This window comes from Elgaria multicarinata, chromosome 8 (genome assembly GCF_023053635.1).
Source record: "Elgaria multicarinata webbii isolate HBS135686 ecotype San Diego chromosome 8, rElgMul1.1.pri, whole genome shotgun sequence".
Classification (NCBI taxonomy): Eukaryota; Metazoa; Chordata; class Lepidosauria; order Squamata; family Anguidae; genus Elgaria; species Elgaria multicarinata.
This window is the reverse complement of record NC_086178.1, coordinates 97168397-97188997: the sequence shown is the minus strand read 5'-3', so window position 1 is coordinate 97188997 and position 20601 is coordinate 97168397. Positions and strand designations below refer to the sequence as shown.

The window sequence follows — 20601 nt, the reverse complement described above, 5'->3', positions numbered from 1 at the left end:
AAATAAACACTTAATCTTGAGTTTACTGTTGTTGGGTATTTTAAATACATACAGTAAGCATGCAGCCTGGGTGGTTCTTCGTGTCTGTGGAGAGATATAATTATAGATGACATCAATAGAATACAGCCGATTCCTTTAATCTTCTAAAGATCTGTGTAAGTCATCTGTCACCATATACCAAGTTCTTATCTGTGTGTTTTTATTTATTAACATCTCTGTTCTGCTGTCGTTTTCTTTAAAGGGAGCTGCAACTCAGAGAGGAGGTTACCAGCTTTTGATCTTGATAATATTACCCAGGAGTAGAGCTAGACTGGTCAGGAAGCCAGGGATGAATGTTGAGGATTGGGGCAGAGCCAGGGTGATATCTGGTCTGCAGTGGGGTGGAGCCATCATAGAATGCAGTAGGTTATGGGTGGAACTTAGACAAATCTCAATTTTAAGGACTATTCAGTAAATTGTGGCTACCTGTGAGAACATAGTCGTATTGGTTCTATCCATAAAACGTTGGCTGAGTGCCTACCCTACACATATTCAGACTTGAAGAAATAGGTGAGTTCTTTCTTCAAGCACTGGAAGTTTGTTTTACTACCAGTTCCTAGATTTTGTGACCTGTGCCCTTTGGGGATGCACCACTTTTCTATACCTTGTATATGTTGTTGTTATGGAGGACAGGACTACTCATGGCTAGTAATTATAAAGGCCATATATAACCTCCAGCATCAGAGGCAATATGCCACTAAACACTAGTTGTTTGGGAACTTAAGTGGAAGGGTGCTATTGCACTCATGTGTTTATGGGCTTTGGGACAGTCACAGACTCTCAGCCCAACCCGCCTCACAGGGTTGTTGTTGTGAGGATAAAAATGAGAGGAAGAGGATTATGTATGCCGCCTTGGGTACCTTAAGGAGAAAAAAAGGCAGGATATAAATATAATAAATTAATAGGCATTGGGTTGGCCACTAGGACAGAATGCTGGGCCAGATAGACTAGGTATATGGAAAGTGTGACCTTCTAGAAGCTGTTGGACTGCAATTCCCAAAAGCCCTAGCCAGCATGGCCAATGGTGAGGGATGATGGAAGTCCAACAACCTCTGGAGGGCCACTCATTCCACATTCTTGAAATAGACCATTCATCTGATCCAGCAGGTGTGTTCTTATGTTGTACCTAGGACCGTCATGTTGTGCCTTTATTCCAAAATAAACTCCTTGAGTCAAAACCAGTGAACAATTTGAGCAATATGGTCTAGGCTCCTCGAGGTTGCTGTGTTGAATAATGGCAAACCTGCCAATTTCTCACAGAGTAACGACACTTCTGTTTACGTTATCCTTCCCCGCAAAGTGTTTGGTTTTCTGATATGACTGTGAGGGAACAGGAATACATTTGGCAATTCAGAAACAATCTGGGTCAGTGACTCTGAAGTCTTCTTGATGTAGAAGTGTATCAGTGACTAGGGTGACTATATGAAAAGGAGGACAGGGCTCCTGTATCTTTAACAGTTGTACAGAAAAGGGAATTTGAGCAGGTGTCATTTGTATATATGGGGAACCTGGTGAAATTCCCTCTTCATCACAGCAGTTAAAGCTGCAGGTGCCCTGCCCTCTTTTAAATCTGATCACAGTATAGCTGCAGTATAGCTCCTGCAGCTTTAACTGTTGAGATGAAGAGGAAATGTCACCAGGTGCGACATGCATACAAATGACACCTGTTGAAATTCGCTTTTCTATGCAACTGTTAAAGATACAGGAGCCCTGTCCTCCTTTTCATATGGTCACCCTATCAGTGACACAGAGCATTTGTAGGTCTTAGCAACAACAACTACTTTGAACCACTTCCTTTTGCTCCTCCCCTGGCACATTCAGTATACCTGCATCAGAAGGTAGAAGGAGTTTTCTTTTTAATTTAGTGTTCATCACTGAATTTTCTGGCCACTATAGTTTTGTGGGTGGCTTGAGAGTGTACCATGTTTGGAAGATATTATTCAAAATAAATCTCCAAGCTTTCAAAATGGCTAGGTGGTTTGCTGGTTTTGCCTATTTAGGTCTATCTATCTATCCACTTGGATTGTGTGTGTCTATGATACTCTTGCTGTTTGAGACATATGCTCAAGCAGATCCATTAATGCTGCATCTGAAGTAAGGTTTAGGCCTGAGTTTAAAATCCTTGCTTAGGCATGGTCTCAGGTAGCTTTTGGACAGTTCTAACTTCTGTAGTGTCAATGCTGCTTCACAGGATTGTTTCACAAATGAAAAAGTACTTAGCACTTTGCATAAGAGAAACATCATGTAGAGTTTTTGCTAGTTTATTCGCACACTGCTGTTTGCGTAGAAGGCATTTTACAGAGTCCATATGTTAAAATGAGACACTTACAATCTAAAACCAATAGTTGGAAAGTCAGCAGAGGGAGAGGATTGAGAGGCAGGAGTAGTGCAGGACAAACGTGAGCAAATGCAGTCACAGCTAGATTACTCCTGGGAATGAGTTTTGGGGGTGGGGGTGGGGGTGTCAGTGAAAAGCCTAGTTGAAAAGGCAGGTTTTGATGAGGGATCTAAAGGAAAAGGACAGAGATCTAAAAGCCATGATATGTAAAATTTCTCTTGAGAATCATAGTAGCAAAGTAACTGACCAGCATTTAAAAATCAGGGGTTTTAGACATATGACTTTTAGCTCTCATACTCCATTGCCTTGAGTGGTATAATGTTTATCAGTTGATGTCTTTGTATTTGCTGACTGGCAATTGAATTTGTGACTTGATGCTGCAAAAAGAAGTATTGCTGTGAGGGTATACCCAAGCTTTCCCTCTGGTGTCATGCCTGCAATGGCCCACTTACGTGTGCAAGTAATCTCTTGGATGTTGCAGCCTTCCATTGATTAAACAGGCACGTGTGAGCCAGCTTAAAGTTTTAACACAGTCAGCATTTGCTAAGGGCCTGTTCACAAGTTACATCTTTTTGTGTACATGGGAGCAGTGATGTCTGAACTCTCCCATCATGTGTGAACTGAGAAATCTGGGGAATAGACTATGGCAATTCCTTTGGACGTGTGGCTACTGAAAAAGGTGGGGTTGTTACTATGGGAGTTGCTTTTCAACTATATCTATAATATCTCAGGTTACTCATTATGAATAGCTTGGAGTAGTGCTCACGTGTACAGAAAAAGTACTTTGTGAACCAGCCTATATCCTTTTAGCATTGTTGGTGTATTCATTTTGCTGAAACCATGCTGGTGATACTACAGTGGTAAAACTAGTTCTTAAATTACTTCTGAAATCTTTCTAGCTCGAATAAATATTTCTGAGCATTCTAATCAAAGCTCTCCATCTGGGATCATTTTGTGCTCGGTTGTAAAACCTTTAATTACCCAAACGAGACCTGAGTCATACTCCTATGAGCAAGTATTCCGCATTATGAGTTAAAAGGGCTTCCTTTTGTAACAAGAGTTCTCAACCTTTTTCTGATATTGGATGGCTCCCACCCACCCAAATCAAGTAATTAATAAGAAAATTCAAACCTCCACAAGTATAAACTTAAGATTGCTCAGACAGAAGCAGCAGGGCTGTCATTTCAGCTTTGGGAAGGGGGTGAAAGCCATTCAAAGCAAGATTCAAATGTCTGCTTCTGGAAGTATTGGAAAGCTCCCGGAATATTTTAAGAGATTTTGGGGGGGCTGTGCTTTTCTATCTCAGAATAGAAGCGATCACAGGCAGTCTGAAACAAAGAGGAGGCAACTGCCCAGCCCTGGCCCCAGCCCCACTCCATAAATGACACTTGCTCTTGAATTGGAAACAGGTAAAGATAGAACTCAAAAAGCTGGTCTTTCTCTGGGTACATAGCCATGTCTTAAAGACACCAGGGGGTTGTCTAAATGCTCAGAAAGCCCTGGGGTGGGTGTGCGGTGGCAATTATACGACGCAGCATCAATTGCACACCCACCCTGGGGCTTTCTGCTGAAGCTACAGAGAAAAAAAGTTGGGGACTTCCTCCAGAGAAAAAAGTCAGGGTGAGGCAAAGACACACAAGACAACGTCAAGACAGCCCCGCTCTGGAACTGCAACAGAGGCATGGCTGGGTGGATGGCGACCCCTGATTGGTCACCCTCTGCCCAAGCAGAGGACATGACCGGCGCTTTCCCTGCAGTATCAAGTTTAGCAGCAAAGTGCGGTGTTTTGGATCACCGCGGTGGCAACCTGCCGCCGTAAAGACAGCCCCCAGGAGAGGAATCTCAGAAACTTGCACAATACAGGAAGTTGTCCCATCTCCCCACCACCAGCTCGACAGCTTTCTGTATATAATAGTAGTTGAGAGCGGGGACCAACTAAAAGATGCTAAATACATGATTAGAAAAAACATTGGAGTTAATAGATAGATAGGTATATTAATTGAAGTTAATAAAATGGAGCAGGGGTGAGAAGAGTGTGGGATTTCAATTGGAACCACAGCAAGTGAGAAGGGGAGATTTAACCCTTCCTGCCTGACCTAAAATCTCTCCCCTCCCTGCAACATGGCTATGAGCCTTAGCAAAAAGCTCCCATGGCCCATAAACATCTATGACCCTCACACATGGATGATTGTGGGGTGGGGGTAGGGGAACAGCAGCCATGTTCCTACTCTCCCTCCTCCATGCAATTATGAGCGCATGGATGATTATGCATTAAAGGAGTCAACACCATCTCAGTCATGCCTTAGTGATTCATGACTCCTCTAACATTAGCTCATGCATTGGGGGGTTTGATCACATTTAAGGACTGTGGGGCTGATGAATATATTTGATGGCTGGAAATCATAATATTCTGGTGTACTCTTAACATTGCTATTTATTATTATACTAGGATTACCACCCAAGCTATAGTACATATTGTAGTAGGCTCTTCTTGGCCTCCTCTATGCTCTTTTCATTTAATCTACATTGGATTTGTTCCTAAGTGGGATGTGTTGGTAAACTATCCATAAGTATTTACTTCTGTTCTTATGAACCCTGATAGAACTTTAATTTAATCTCACTATTGATCTGGCTGTACCTCTTTTAGAACAGTTGCAGCTTACATCTAATATCATTGACTATCCGGACAGGCTTATGAGGGGTTATGGGGGTGTTGGGCCAAAAGCAGTGGACTGGCATGGCATTTTGTATTTCGACAACTAAGGCCGTTTCTGTACCAGGCATTTATCATGCGCTCATGATGGTTCATTCACGAAACTTCACAGGTCTTTTTTACAATGTCATCAACCTCTGGTACCTCTCCCGGCTGTTTTAAGTTTTATTCCGCTGTTTTATAAATCGTTGAAAATACAGTAGTAAATATAAACCACCATCAAAGAGGTGAGGTACTTCCAGAAGCGCACAATATCACAGCACCATCTACGGGCTATATAAATGAAACATATGGAACTTGCTCACAAAAGAAACAAACAAAAAAATAAAAAATAGGGGGAGTGTGTGCTGATCATAATCCTGCAGTCTCCAGAAGATGAATCCTCAGTAAGGGTGTGGGATTTTTGCTTCGATGTAGAGAATCACTAACAGCACAGTCTTATCCATGTCTTCTCAAAAGTAAGCCCCACTGAGTTCAATGGGGCTTACTCCCAGCATGTGTAGGATCACAATCTAGGAAATAATCAACTTGGTTGCAGTTTGGGTCTGGTACCATGGTTTAAACAGAGCTGAGGAACCTGTGGTTCTCCAAATCAGGAGTGGGCAAACTGATGCTCCTCTCAATTTTTGTTTTTAAAAGTATCTTTATATTTGTTTTACTGGCAGCTTGGATTGCTTCAGAGTGAAGTGAGAGTCTCTAGATGCTGCCATCTTAATTTCCCATGAATGCTTCTGGGTAGATTAGTTATCCTTTGTGGATGGCAGCCATTTTATGCTTATGGCCAGGACAGTTTCTCATCTTTTCAAATATGCCCATGTTCCCAAAAGGTGGCTTATCCCTTCTCCAGATGTTATTGGATTCTAACTCTGCATCAGCCCTGGTCAATCATCCAGGAGAATGGGAATTGTAATCCAACAGCAACTGCAGGGCTACAGGTTGCCCACTCCTGATTCAAAAGCAAAGAGGAGGTTTGAGCTTTTTCTTCAAGATCTATTGGGAAATTATAGTTGCTCTATAATATATGTTCATACAAGTGCATTTACATGTTGTATGCATTAGAATGTTGTGTTTGTTAGAACCAAAACCGCCCCATTTGCAGGGCCAGCAGTTTAAACCTGACGATTGCATACATGTTATCCCATACATTGACACACAACCTACAAAATATGTTTTTTAATGTTTAAAAACATGCGTCAAAAGCTCCCCAAAAAGCAAAATAAGGCAGTGATATTTCAAGGGCAAGTATCAAGGGAAAATCTGAGGCTGTCCTGGGTAAACAGGAAAGGTTGGAATGTATGGAGATAGTTTTCAGTTTATTTCCATAGGCTTTGAAGCCAAGCCCAAGGTGAACCGACTTTTTTAAAAAAAATGGCAAGAGGTGTCGTTCCCAAATTACATGGTTGTATTTAAAGAGAAGTTCTCAAAAGAGTTGATTTGTACTTCCTCGTTGCCTTTAGGTGATTATGCAACAGGAGTGCAATGTTGATAGCCAGCTTAATGCTTGTCTTGTCAAATAATCCACAATAAGAGGCCACTTTTATGTCTACGGCATGTTTTGTCTTGTGCGTTGAAGCAAATGCGAGTGATATGTCATTTGTATTTCACTCGTGACAAAGTGTAAATTCCTTTTAACTTAAGAGTAGCAAGATTAGTAGCTGCTCAAGGAGTACAGACTCACGCTTTTCTTTGACATTTTTTGCTGGAGGGTCTTCGTCAAAACACCCCACCCCAGTTTTATTTTATTTATTTTTTTGTTAGGTGGAAGGCTTTCTCCACCTCTGTTTGGAGCTGGAACTTAAATTAGGCTTACCTGTCTCTTTAGTTTCTTTTAAAGACGCAAGCAGAGTGTTTGCATTTTAGCAAGTTTTAATTGCTCAACATTCAAATGGTCACACACAGGCTTTGAAGTTAACACCCTATTAAGCTAAATGTGCCTCCAATGGTGCCCTGTTGTCGTCTGTATGGTAGCAAGACTCCAAGCAAAAATCCTTGAAACTGCTCAATGGTTACATTTCTTCTGTGTTGCTTGCTGTTGGTAATATGCAGGCATAGCAGCTGTGCTAAAATATACATATTTTTGAATCTCAAAGCCCAGATTCTCAGACCAAAATAGATTGTGCAAACCGGGAACAATAATCTGTTTGCGGGGGGGGGGGGGGGGGAGTAAAAGCTGGAGTTTATAGTAAGACTCTGGAAATATTTGCAAAGAGATGGAGTAACAGGATGTATGTATAGGGGAACAGATAGGAAAGAATTCTTATATAGGGGTCCCTCTGTTTTCTACATTCTGGGTTCTGTCGGCATTGTAGAATTAAAGAAAAGGAACACATTACCATGATCTTCGCCAACCTGGTGGTCTCCAGTTGGGTTTGACTGCAATTCCCATCATCCCTGGCCAGCAAGGCCATTGACCATATTAGCTGGGGTGAAGGGGGTTGTGGTCCAACACATGTGAAGGGTACCCTGTTGGGAAATGCTGAACTTAAAGGTGCCCCCCAAACTAACAGTCCTTAGATTCCCTGCCACAGACTAGGAACTGTGAAGGACCAGACTTCTCTAACTTTCTGCATGCATATTCATAAACATTTATTTATTTTATTTAATTTATTTATTTATTACATTTATATACCGCCCCATAGCCGAAGCTCTCTGGGTGGTTTACAAAACTTAAAAACAGTAAACATTAAAAATACACAGAATTTTAAACCATCAAAAACATAAAAACAACAGTATAAAAACAACAGTATCCATTTAAAAACAACAGTTCTGGGGTTCCTTGAAAAACAAACATTGCTGGTTTTATTATCATGTTCCTTAATTAAATTTTTGTCCCACTCTCCCTGCAATGAGCTCATGGTGGAGCATCTGGTCACATCAATATTGTGAGGTAGTGAATCTCAGGATGCAGCTGGATTGTGTACTAGATAAGGATAGTCAACTTTCCATGTGGTTGCCATTGACAGGCTGACTTCTGAAACTTAGCCCAGTGCAAGTGATTCATTGTAGGTGCAGGAGCTCTGATGCACCCATCTCTTCAAGCTTCCCTACCAGCAAGCAGATTCCCTTTCATTTCATTGGAAAAATTGGCTCTGTGTGTGTGCAGAAGGAACTGTACTGGGCTCCCTGTAAAAGCCTGCTTATCCAGGAGCTTTGTGTGCGCTTCAGTGCTTACTTCAGGCTCTGAATTGAGTGCCCTCTTCCATTTGTAGCTCACTGCTTCTGTAGCAATTCTACCACTAATTGGTGATAAATGTTACTCTGATGTGTTAGAGCAGAGGTGTAGAACTGGTATGAGGTGGCAGACCTTCCATGGGCCAGATGATGCCAATGGTTGTGGCCATGCCCACTGACATCATTACCCGCACCTTTTGGCTGTTTTCCATGCTGGAGGCCAAGGCCCACCCCCTAGACCAACCCTAGGAGGTTCCATGGGATGGATTGGGAGCCCAGTGGACTGGATTTGGCCCATGAGCCCAGGGGTCTGCACCTCTGCATTAGAGCATTACAACATGAGTAAGAGATTGTGGGTTCTAATGCAATGTCAGTTTCTCTTGGAGAGCAGGCTTGGTGCAATGGATGGTGTTGAACCTGAACCATGAAAGCCTACACTCAAATGCCCATTCAGCCGTAATACCCATGGGCACCACACTTGACCAGTCTACCTCACAGGACTGTTGTGAGGATAAAATGGGATAATCCTAGGTGTAATGCTCTGATATCCTTACAGGGAGGGTGAGATGGAGATGTGCCGGTATGTAATGTAGAATCACTTTGCTCTGGATAATGTGTCCAAATCCCACCTGGTCACTTTTATGCTTGGCCAGCTATTGATTATTGCTTGCTTCATTATTCCTACATTCATTTCTAACAAGTGCATGTCTGCTTCAGTTGGCTGTTCTGTCTTTAAGGGCTGGCCCAAAAAATTTTGCTGCCTGAGACAAGAGGCAAAATGGCGCCCTTGCCCAGTCCATGTACTGAATTGGCAATTGGAATAGCGACCTCCATCACAGGCCACATTTAGGGGGTCCAAGACAGGTTGTCTCTGGTATGCCGCTCTGCCCTTCCACAGCCAGGGACAGCCAGAGAGTTCATGAGAATAGCCAGAGGGCTGCAGCTGCAACCCCCTTGCATCTGCTGCCTGAGGCAGTTGCTTCACTCTGCCTAATGGAAGGGCCAGCCTAATGGCACTGCCTCTTGCCATTCTAAACATGCGTGTTTCTCTTTCTCAGCATATGGGAATTGCTTTCTCAGCACATGTCTTGTTTCAGTCCCAGCCAGTTGATCGATAACCGTTTTGATTTAGTGGCATGGAATGCCCAGGAGCTGCTTGTCATTTAGTGCCAGAGTTCCTAATTGGTAAAACAAAAATGAAATGTGGGAGGGCATATATATAATGCTCATGGATGACTATCCCTCCATATCCGAGCCTTTACAGCCAGCAACTCCATGCATTTTCAGACTTTTTCCTGAAGCCATGAGGGTTAGAAACTTGCTTTTAAAAATAATACCAGGTGAAGCTGAGATCCTGAGTGTGTCAAATGGCAACCTCAATAGCAAGACAATGAGCATAAACAGCAACCTCACAAACACTGAGAATGTACACAGCCCTGGTTGTTGTTTGGCCTTTTCGCAGCATATTTAGCACAAGAAGAGAGCTAGAAATGTTATAGTACCAGAGGGAAGCTGTATTTCTCATAACTGAAGATAATTAGCAAAATTTTAGCACCATAATCTTCAGTCTAAATAGGCAATTAGACAAAATAATTATTTGCCTACAAGATGTCTGTAATAACTTTAGTACCTGGAATGCTTTGGCTCTTGCCAATCGTGAATGTTATTGCTTTTTGTACTATAGTAAGATGGCTAATTTTAAAGAATTTAATTAATTCCCACCATTCTAAGAATTGATTAAAGCTTACAAAGCCTTAAAAGGACCATAGGAACATGGGAAGCTGGCTTATACTGAGTAAGATCATTGGCCCATCTAGCCTAGTACTGCCAATGCTAACTGGCAACTGTTCTCCAGGATTTGAAGCAGGTTTTTCCCCCCAATTCTACCTGGAGATTGACCTTGGGACCTTTGTGCAGGCAAAGCAGGTGCTCTACGACTGAGCTGTTTCCACTTCTTAAAAGCCTCATCTATTTCCCCATGTTCTGTAGATGAGGCTGAGAGTGGGGGATTTGCTGAGCAGGTCTAACATTTACATACAATAAGTTGGATCCAGACATAGTGTGGGGGTGTTTTGGGATCCATCTCTGTCACTGGAGGCCTGAGTGGCCTTGGTGGCAAGGAGCACCTAATACCAACTTTGGATAATACAACAGCTACGACCATTCCTAAATAGGGATAATAGTGATCCATGCATTGGTAACCTCAAGATTGGACACCTTATGCGAGGTTGCCCTTCAGTAGAACTTCCTACCATGCTCATATGATTCCTGTGTCTGTACTGGCAGCTAATTAGCTACCCAGGCATGGTTGATGTGTTAGGGTTGGTTTACCAGGCCCCAAACAGCTCAGGATCAGGTTTTTTAAGAAACTGCCTTCTTCTGCCTGGTCTTTACACTCTGACTGGGTTCATGCAGCATGCGAATCCATGATGGTTTATTTTCTGGAACAGCCCATGATGGATTAGTGTGTTGTCTGTGGGATGCCTCCCATGGGGGATTTCTCCCCACCCCAAATAAGCCACCCTGAGAACCCATGGCCTGCAGTAAGGGTTATTTTACCTATGGTGGGTTAGAGTGTTGTCTGTCGCACCAACATGGGTTACGAAGTTTGCCTACAGAGCTCCTCGTCAAGAGCAGCCAAAAACACTGTCACTGCTCTGCTCCTCTCAAGTGATCTCTATTCCTGCCTGGCAGTAGTATAGAAGGAGGAGGGGTGAGGGGTGTGTGAAACAGAGTACTCTGTGTAGCCTGTTTGCCTGATGGGAGCTGAGTACAGTGTAGCTTGCCATCCACCATGGGTTAGCGTGACATGTAAACCCAGCCTCTGTGTGTGGGGTGAGGGAAAAGCTTTGCTTACCATACCACGGTTTATTGATGCTCATTTGATAGTGGTGCAAAGGAGAGCTTTCTCTGTGGTGGCACCCACCATGTGGAATAATCTCTCCATTAAGATCAGGTAGGCACCTAGTGGGGAGTGCTTCCACAACAGCTTAAGTTTATTTGCCCAGACGCTTTCCTGACTATTAGTACTGTCAACTTGCTCCCCCTGGTTATTGAGAATGAGATGTTTTATTGATTGCTTTTATAGTATTTTGTTCTGATTTTATTTTGTGAACTGTTTAGGATTATTTTCTAGAAATGAAAAGCGGTATATAAAATTTATAAAATAAAAAAATGCAAAGCTTCATAAGCAGAGCGTTTTGCAAGGCAGATTCCCATTCATGGAATCAGAGAGGTGATTTTCACTGCTTTCCCCTGCAATGCCTTACACACCACACACACCATTTGCTCTGGAGGACATTTGTCTCTCACTCTTCCTCTGAAATGTATAGGTATACGTTGTCCTCTCTGTTGTCATCGTCCCCATACACACACTTTTTATCTTCAGAACAACCCTGTTAGGCTGACAGTGACTGGCCCAAGGTCACTCACTGAGGGAGGATTTGGATCCTGGTCTCCTGAGACTAAATATGGCAGCGTATTCATTACACCGAGGCTTTTATGAGCACAGGGTTTCCTGTTTTGTAAGGTGTACTATAAACCTTGATCATGGGTTCAAAAATGAAAGAGATGAGGAATTTCAGAAGGCAAGCAAGAATTTCAAGCTGGTGTGTATGTGTGTGTGTGTACCCTAGATTTTGTGCTTCAATGTGTGTAATATTTCTGGGGAGGAAAGCAAAAGCTCAATCTTGTGACATTTAGTGTTCCACCTCTTTTTGTTTGTTTATTTGTTTGTTTGTTTTCTAATGTTGGGGGTTCTAAAATTAACTTCTGACAAATAAAAATGCACTACCATACTTCTAGCAAAGTCAACCTTCACTTACTGATTGATGAGCCCATTTGACAAGTCACATTTCAGCAGACCTCATTGTTGCACTGTGTTGCAACAGGGACTTCTAGATTCAGGCAGATTAGCACAGAGACAAATGTTGCAACCTTTTTTACTTGAGCAAAGCCTTCCAAAGATTTATACTGGAAGTTGTCATAAAATGGGGTGCGTGGGTGGGTTGAGGATGGCAAATATTTAATCCCAAAATGGTCTGAAAGTTTTGTGATAATTCATTTACAGTACTGTTTAAGAAAGCTGTGACTCAGCTTAAGCCTTCAGGTATAGGGAGGGGTCAGAAAATGAAATAAATAAGTAAGATGAGATGTGAACACCATGCACAAAGCTGTGTGTATTGCACAATTCTGCACCATTTCACCCTCCCTTCGCCTGATGAATAAGGCTAATGGATACAGGATTCACCTTCTTGGAATTCTGGCTTTTATTTTATATAATGGTTATGACTTTTTAACAGCAAGTTTCTAGCCTTTACGATTGCAAACAAATGCTCTGAGTATGTGAGCAATGCCTCGTGAAATTTTATTCAGCCATTTCTCTATATTCTGAAATCTCACTAAGCACTGGGTCATGGCGATGATTGTAATTATGATTTAGCATTATGTGCACAACAAGAAGAAAAAAGGCTGTGTAAAGTCACAGGCTTGAGAACTGCTCTTTCCACCTCCCACTGGGAGGAGGAATAAACTAACATTCAGTGTCACTTTGCCCAATTCCTGGCTTATTATTATTATTATTTATTTATATAGGAAACATGGTTTAAAATAAACTCTAGTTTGACAAGCAAGGTAGTTAAGGGTTTATAGTTGGTTTGTTTAGCAGTTGACTAGAGTTTATTCTAAACCACCATTTGTGGTTCATGTGTAATAAGCCAGGTATTGAGCAACAAACCAGGTTTTGAGCAAAGTAAAACTGAATATTGGTTTATTCTGCCTCTTGGCCAGTAGGAGTAGGATGTGTGCGTGTCTGAGGTTTTGCAGGGGTTGCTCATGCACGTAGTGCCAAACCATAGTTTAGCATGTGTGAATCTTCCCATTCTGTGCAAAGCAATGTTAACATTTTCTGATGACTGCAAAATTCAGCTCAATTTTTTTCATAGAAGGCGCACTCTAAGTCATCCCCCCCTTCCACAAATCCATCCTCAGTCCATCAAGCCTGCCTATTGCTTGAGGGGGACAAATTTAACTTTTTACCATGCCCAAACCGTTGCTTATAGGCACATAGCAATTGAACTTACTTTGGTTTGGGTTTTCTAATCTTGTGTTTAGCATCAAAGAGGCCTTCAAGGCAGCTTGAAAATGGCATAAAAACAATACAGCTAGTATAAAACCATATCGCAAATTGAAACAACAGAGAGGGGGGGGGCAGGCAAGGACAACACCAGGTGACTGCTCCTGTTCTAGATGGATTCTTCCCTCATTCGCCCTCCGAATGTCCATCTACCAAACTCCTTTGAGGCAATGATCCTGTTTGCTTTTTGCATGTTTTTTCCAAGATTAGAAATACAGTATATAGTTAAAAAGGTAATGGGGGTGGGGGAGGAGGTAAACGAACTTTGTTTGCCCTCCCCCCAATTGAACCTTCCAAATTAGTTTGCTCATGTGATTTATTTTTTATCAGCCCATTTCTCCAAGGGCCTGAAGATGCTATATGTGGGACTATCCTGTTTTTAATGCTCTGAGGTAAATTCAGACGACAGGAAGTGACTATATAGTAAGGTTCAAGGCTTAGTAGCAATTTGAACTCCGTTCTTCTCAGTCCAAAATATCTACCTCATAGTTCTTTAGGTAGTAGGCCCAAAAAATACCAGTCTGCAAGCTCATACATTCCTATGTTAGAAATTTTGGCCTACAAGGGGGGCGGGGGGAATTCTCTGAATATTATTTTCTTCCCTCAGGCTTTTAATGAAAACTGAGTTATTCCAGCCTCACAATTTTGTGCACCTTCTGTTATTTTTAAGATACTGTTTTAGATTTTGCTGTTTTGGGCTGGCTCTGATTTCTTCTAATAGTATTTCATCATTTTCTTGCATGTTTTAACCTGTGTTATTTTGGGGACTATTTGGCTGAAAAGTCATGTAAAAATAACTTTTTTTGCCTAGCCATTCACCTAGGAATGGGGCAATTTTACACCAGGCAATTGACAATTTGCAAGCCTTTCCTAACCCAAGATATATGGCAGGCATACTGTCAACAGTAAAAACAAAACAAAACTCAGCACATGTTCTGGGGTGCGTTCCTATTAATTTGATATTCCAGGGCTGTGTTTTTCTACTAAAATTGAGTCTTTGGCTGAACTCCTCAGGTTCAAATTAAGTCTTGCCTTTTAGAGATCTGCATAGAGGGGCTCTGGACAAAGATGCACTTATATTTTTCTACTCCTTCCCATGGTGTAGAAGAGGTGGCATTAGATGCCACATGTTCTGACACAATGTGCACAGTCCAGCCTAAGTTAAATACTTCCAAGCCCCATTGATTTCAGTGGGAGGCTACAAATGCTCAGATAGGAACATGATAAGCATGTGTTTAAATCCCTCCCATTGAAAGTTCTTTGGTTGGGTTGTGTCTTCAGTGTGTATGTGCTAATTCTACTAATATTGTGACGTGATAATAACTTTTCTGCAGTGATCTTTTGTTCTGGCCCTACGCACTGATGGAAATTATGATAATCTCGTGACAGTGGTGAATATTGTGGTGTGTCGGACTTGCTATAAGCCACATTTTATAGTTGTCATTGTTTGATAATACCACCCTGATGTGTCCTTCAAGGTTCCTTATAAACTAAACATTTCATTTATAAAACAAATTATAATCCACAGAAAAAACAACTGCATGATATTTCACAGAGTACAAGGGGGTGGGGGAAGGAACAAAAAAGATAGTTCCCTGCCTCAAAGAGCTTACTTTTTTGAACTCTGAAAGTGAGGGGAGATAGCGAAGGAAAAAGGTGTGAAGGAATATGCATTGATGTAAATATGGGTTTTGTACTCTGATGTAGCTTCTGACAATGACATTTCAAACTTCGTCAGATTTTTTTTCAACCAATCCTGAATATGTTATGAAATAAATTTGGGAGGGAGAGTGTGTTGAGTTAGCTAGGAGAAGGGAAATAGTTAGTTCCACAGTGATACAGAGTTTATGGTCTCTGTGTGTACCTTGTATGCTTCGGAGTCAGAGTATAAAGGTTGTATTCTCAATAACAGGATTATTCATTGGTGATGTAGTAATGATTGTACTCGTCTTTGGGTTATTAAACTGTTTGCTTTGCTCACTTTGAATGCCAACCAAAAGTTAGTCATAGCAATTCTTGGAAAGGATGTGAACAAACTGGTAATGGAAGTAATAATCATTTGGTCATAACAGCTTCTTTGGAAAACAGCACTTTTACCAAGGCCACATCTGATCTGGCTCTCAGTGTTTTATGAAAAATAATTGCTTCCCAGAACTTTCGTATTGTTGAGCTTTGTGAGAGGTGATACTTAAGCCTTGATTGTGCCCAGACAGACTATTTTATGTACAGACTCTAAAAATGCTGTGTGTGTTTTATGGGAGCTTGGGTTTGCTAGTATGGAACAGATGAGGTTGGGGGGGGGGGTTTCTTGTTGTCCCCCTGACACATATACACTGTTGTACTGCTGGTTATTTGGTCAAATCATGCTTAGTTAATTGACTTTGTTAAATGTTGATCAAATAATGGTCAGCTCTTTAAAGCAGTAATTTATGAGAGATAGTGCAAAAAAAAAGGAGAGAAAAAATTGATGCTAATTGCTAAACATCAGGTTAGTTAATAATTATCATTGTATAGTGCTTTTTGTATGTTAAAAAAACTGTACACACATTGGGCTGGATCCAGATTAGTCATACTTAATGTAGACCCATTGAAATAAATGTGACTTATGCTAGTTTGCCTTAAATTTTATTTATTTCAGTGGGTCCACTCTAAAATCTAGAGACAAGCCATTATCTAAAGTAATCAAAACAGCATAAGAACAAACCATGGCGGATCAGACCAAAGGTCCATCTAGTCCACATTCTGGTCACACAGTGGCCAACCAGTTGTCAACCAGGAACCCACAAGGAAGGGCACAAGTGCAACAGCACCTTTCCACCCAAGTTCCCCAGCAACTGGTGTACATAGGCTTACTGCCTCTGACACTGGAGGCAGCACATAGCTACCAGGACTAGTAGCCATTGATAGCCTTCTTCTCCAGGAATTTATCTGCCACCCCTTTTAAAGCCCTCCAAATTGGTGGCCATCACTACATCTTGTGGTAGCGAATTCCATAGTTTAACTATGTGGTGTGTGAAGAAGTACTTCCTTTTATCTGCCCTGAATCTCCCACCACTCAGCTTCATGGGCTGACCCCAGGATCTAGAATTTTGAGACAGGGAGAAAAATGTCTCCCTATCCACATTCTCCACAACATGCATAAGTATGAAAACCTCTATCATGTCTCCCTTTCCCCTCTTTTCCCCCAAGTTAAACAATCATAGGGGAGATGCTCCAGCCCCTTTTCCAGCTCCATAATACCTTTTTTTAAAAGTATGGTGACCAAAACTGTACACAGTATTCCAACTGTGATTGCGCCATAGATTTGTATAGACGCAGTATGATATTGGCAGTTTTATTCTTAATTCCTTTTCTAATTATGCCTAACATGTGGAGGTTGCCGTTTTTACAGCATGCTCACATTTTCACTGAGCTGTCCAACACAACTCCAAGATCTGTTTCTTGGTTGATCACCGCTAGCTCAGATCCCATCAGGTTTTACTTGAAGTTAGGATTTTTTGCTCCAATGTGCACTACTTTACACTTGCTTACATTGAAGCACATCTGCCTATTATTATTATTTACATTTATATACTGCCCCATAGCTGAAGCTCTCTGGGCGGTTTACAAAAGTTAAAAACGGTGAACATTAAAAATGACAAGATGTAATGATGGACACCAACTTGGATGGCTTTAAAAGGAGATTGGACACATTCATATAGGATAAGGCTATCAATGGCTACTAGTCATGTTGGGTGTAAATTACCTCCAGTATTGGAAGCAGTATGCTAATGTACACCAGTTGCTGTGGAATACAAGCAGTAGGGTGCTGCCGTTGTTGTTGTTGTTGTTATTATTATTATTACTACTACTACATATATATCCCAGCTTTCTTTCTCTTGAAAGGAACCAAAGGGAACTTACAATAACCCTCTGAGGTAGGTTAGGCTGAGAATCAGTGACTGGCCTAAAGTCACCCAGAGAGCTGCATGGTTGAGTGGGGACCAGAACCTGGGTCTCCTGAGTCCCAGTCCAACACTTTAACCACCACTTTGCATTCATCTCCTAATGGGCTTCTCACAGACAGCTGGTTTACTACTAAGTGAACAGGATACTGCTCTAGATTAGTCTTTGAACAATCCAGGGCAACTCTTTGTATTTTCTTTTAAACCTTGGTCTAACACGGGTGGACAACTTGCAGGCCTTTAGATATTTTGACCTACAATTCCAATCAGCCTTAGCCAGCATAGCCAATAGTGAGGGATGATGGCAATTATAGGCCAAAACATCTGGAGGCCACAAGTTGCCCACCCTTATTCTAGTAGCAGGCAGCTCCTTGGACAGACATTTTGAGTCACACACAAAAAATGTTCTCCTCAGAAGTCAATTTCACTGAATAACTCCCAAGTAAGCATGCATAGGATTGCTGCATAAATCAGCTTGCCCACCCCACCCCCACCGCCAAGCAAAAGTAGATTCCTTGGTAGGTTCTCACAATAACCCTTCCACACCTTTTGTTTTGTTGACAGTTGAGCAATATTTTATTACTTGAGGAATGTATGCATTTGAGAAAGAAAAAACATGAATGGATGGCTGCTGACTGAGGATGGTGGGTGTTATAGTCCAATACAGCTGGAAGACAGCAGATTAGGGAAGGCTGGTCTGTGCCTTTATTTTTGTGCCAATATGGTATAGTGGACTTGTGTTGGATGTGGGCTACGGAGATCCAGGCTCAAATCCCCATCCAACCATGAAATGTACTGTATACTTTGGGCCAATCATGACTTTTAGCTGAACCTACCTTTATATGGTTGTTGTGAGGATGATATAGGATAGCCTCATTTATGCCATCCAGAGTTCCTGAGAAGGAATGGCAGGACAAAAATGTGGGGGTGGAAATTGTGATGTATGCAGTTCCTTGATAATGAATGCAAGGTAGGTTGATTGGAGGTGACAAATCCTCAGATAATTTAGTTCAAAGTAACTCCATTAAAATCACAATCTCTACAGCACTCCCAGTTCTTAAAGCATCCTGAATGTCTGAATTAAATCATGACATGTTTATTTTGCTAGGGTTTAAAAAAGGAGAAAGAAATGAAAGAAAGCCTTTTGCTTCCATCATATGTTCTATAAAACACAGTTCTGCTTATTCATCATGTGTGAGAAGAGCCTGTTGTTTCCTGGAAGGGTCCAACTTTAGAAATTCTTGTTTTCTGTGTTGTAACAGGATCTGTTTTGTTAATAAAAAGAAAAGGAGAAGTGCTTATTTCATGTGTATTCTCTGCAGGCTCAACTAAATTTAAGCAGCTTTTCTGTAAAATACATGTGTAAAAGCAGGTGTAGGGATGGGGGGGGGGGGGTGAACTATTGTTAATTTCTGATCTTGAAAACATGTGCAGGAAATCTGAGAATGTGCCAGTTTGCTTTTGGTAGGAAACTTGCAGAATTTCTGTAGTATTTCTTTTGGGATTACATCACAGTTTCATTTAATTTTTAGGATAAAACTTAAATTCAATATTTCTGAACAAGCTGGGCAAACTGTATCATAAACAGGCATTTTGTGGTGAGTCAGAGTTCCAGGAATTCTATATATACTTAGATCATTTATGTGAATGAGGACTAGCTAGAACCATTAGTCATCTGGCTATGATTTTTTTTTTTTACATTTGCAGATTAATTGCATTTTCAAAAAGTGAGTTTTCTCTCTCCCCCCACCCCCCACCCTGGCCCACAACTCTTTGGCAATACATTAAATATTTCTTTCCTCAATCCTGGTTTCTAATTTCTTTCAGGATATCAGCCCTGCTATTCCTGGGTAATGACTTCAATGACAGCAACACTAAAAAGCCACAGAATGTGTGATGTGATATCAGTGTATCGTTTCATGAAGGAAAGCTAGCCTAATCTAGGGTGGCCATCTATGCATCACCCCCCACAAAAAAGAGGACAAAAGAGGAGACCGATTTGTAAAATAAAATTGCACGTGCTGATTTATATGCCTAGATGCAAATTTAGAAATCAACACCATGATTTAGATAGAAATACAATTCATCTCACCGTAGTGTGGGAGACTGTGATCAGGTGACCTGTGTGGCTGTTCAACCTACTGTTCAGGTGCTAAATATTGGACTGGGCAACCCTTCTAATCCACTACTGTCCTGTGTGAGGCAGGACTCATGGCCGGCCTAATTTAACCTTTTATGGAACGTACTGTAGTCATAGATCAGGCATGGGGAAGCTCTGGCCCATGGGCCTGTGAGGAGTTCACTTAGATCATTTATGTTTGGGCTGCGGCTTTCCCTCTTCATGACCTTTCAGACACTCCTGGAGCACTTCCAGGGTATTTTCATCTCCATCCGGCCTTCTCAGCTGATCAACATGGATCCAATCATTATTTTTATCATGGTATGCTCGGTAGAGAGATTTAAAAATCCCCCCAGTGTACCACAAGGGGGATGAAAATTCCCCCACATCCTCAGCAGATCCTCATGGGTACTGAGAAGGGTGCATGTGTATGTATGTATGTGTATAAATGGTGTGGAGGGAATGGTGTGTGTGTGTGTGTGTGTGTGTGTGTGTGCATGCGCGCTAATGCTATGGAGTGTGTGTGTGTGTGTGTGTGTGTGTAAATGGTGCAGATGGTGTGTGTGTAAGGGAGTGGATGGCTACACTTGCTTTGAGCTCCAGCCATGCTTACTGCAAGCATGCAGCCCACCAGAGGTTTCCCTGGTGGCAATTCGACCCTAAGGCTGAAAAAGGTTCCCTGGCCTTCTTATAAAAGATCAAATCAAAGCACAGAACACACCATTTTGTCAATTTAGACCCACTCCCCGCCATCAAACAAACTCCATAAAATCTCTGTCCCTATTAGCTGTGAGAGCGTGTGATTCAATATAATAAACCGAGGCCTTCACAGACATTGGCTCAGCTGCTGAAGTGTCATAGAATGGTTATGAACATTTCAGTCACACAGATGTTTAGGAATAAACTGTCAGCATATTGACCTAGGGACAAATGAGGCTGTGGATGTTTGGTGGGAAGGAGATTGGAAGAAAAACGAGTTTGAAGCAAAGTATGGGATCAATTGTTAGGTTGTACGTATGCATGTAATGTGCATATGACTGGTGTGTGCATATGAGCATTGCATGTGACGAGTGGATGGGTGTGAGAAAGTGAAAGGGGAATAGACGCAGAGACGTTACTGCACTCAAAAATACACACCCACTT

General features: G+C 41.7%; 1 protein-coding gene across 1 annotated transcript in view; it reads left to right on the top strand.

The window, feature by feature from the left end:
* ARID5B (AT-rich interaction domain 5B) overlaps positions 1–20601 on the top strand; it is a 217739-nt gene that overhangs the window by 21855 nt on the left and 175283 nt on the right. The window lies entirely within an intron of this gene.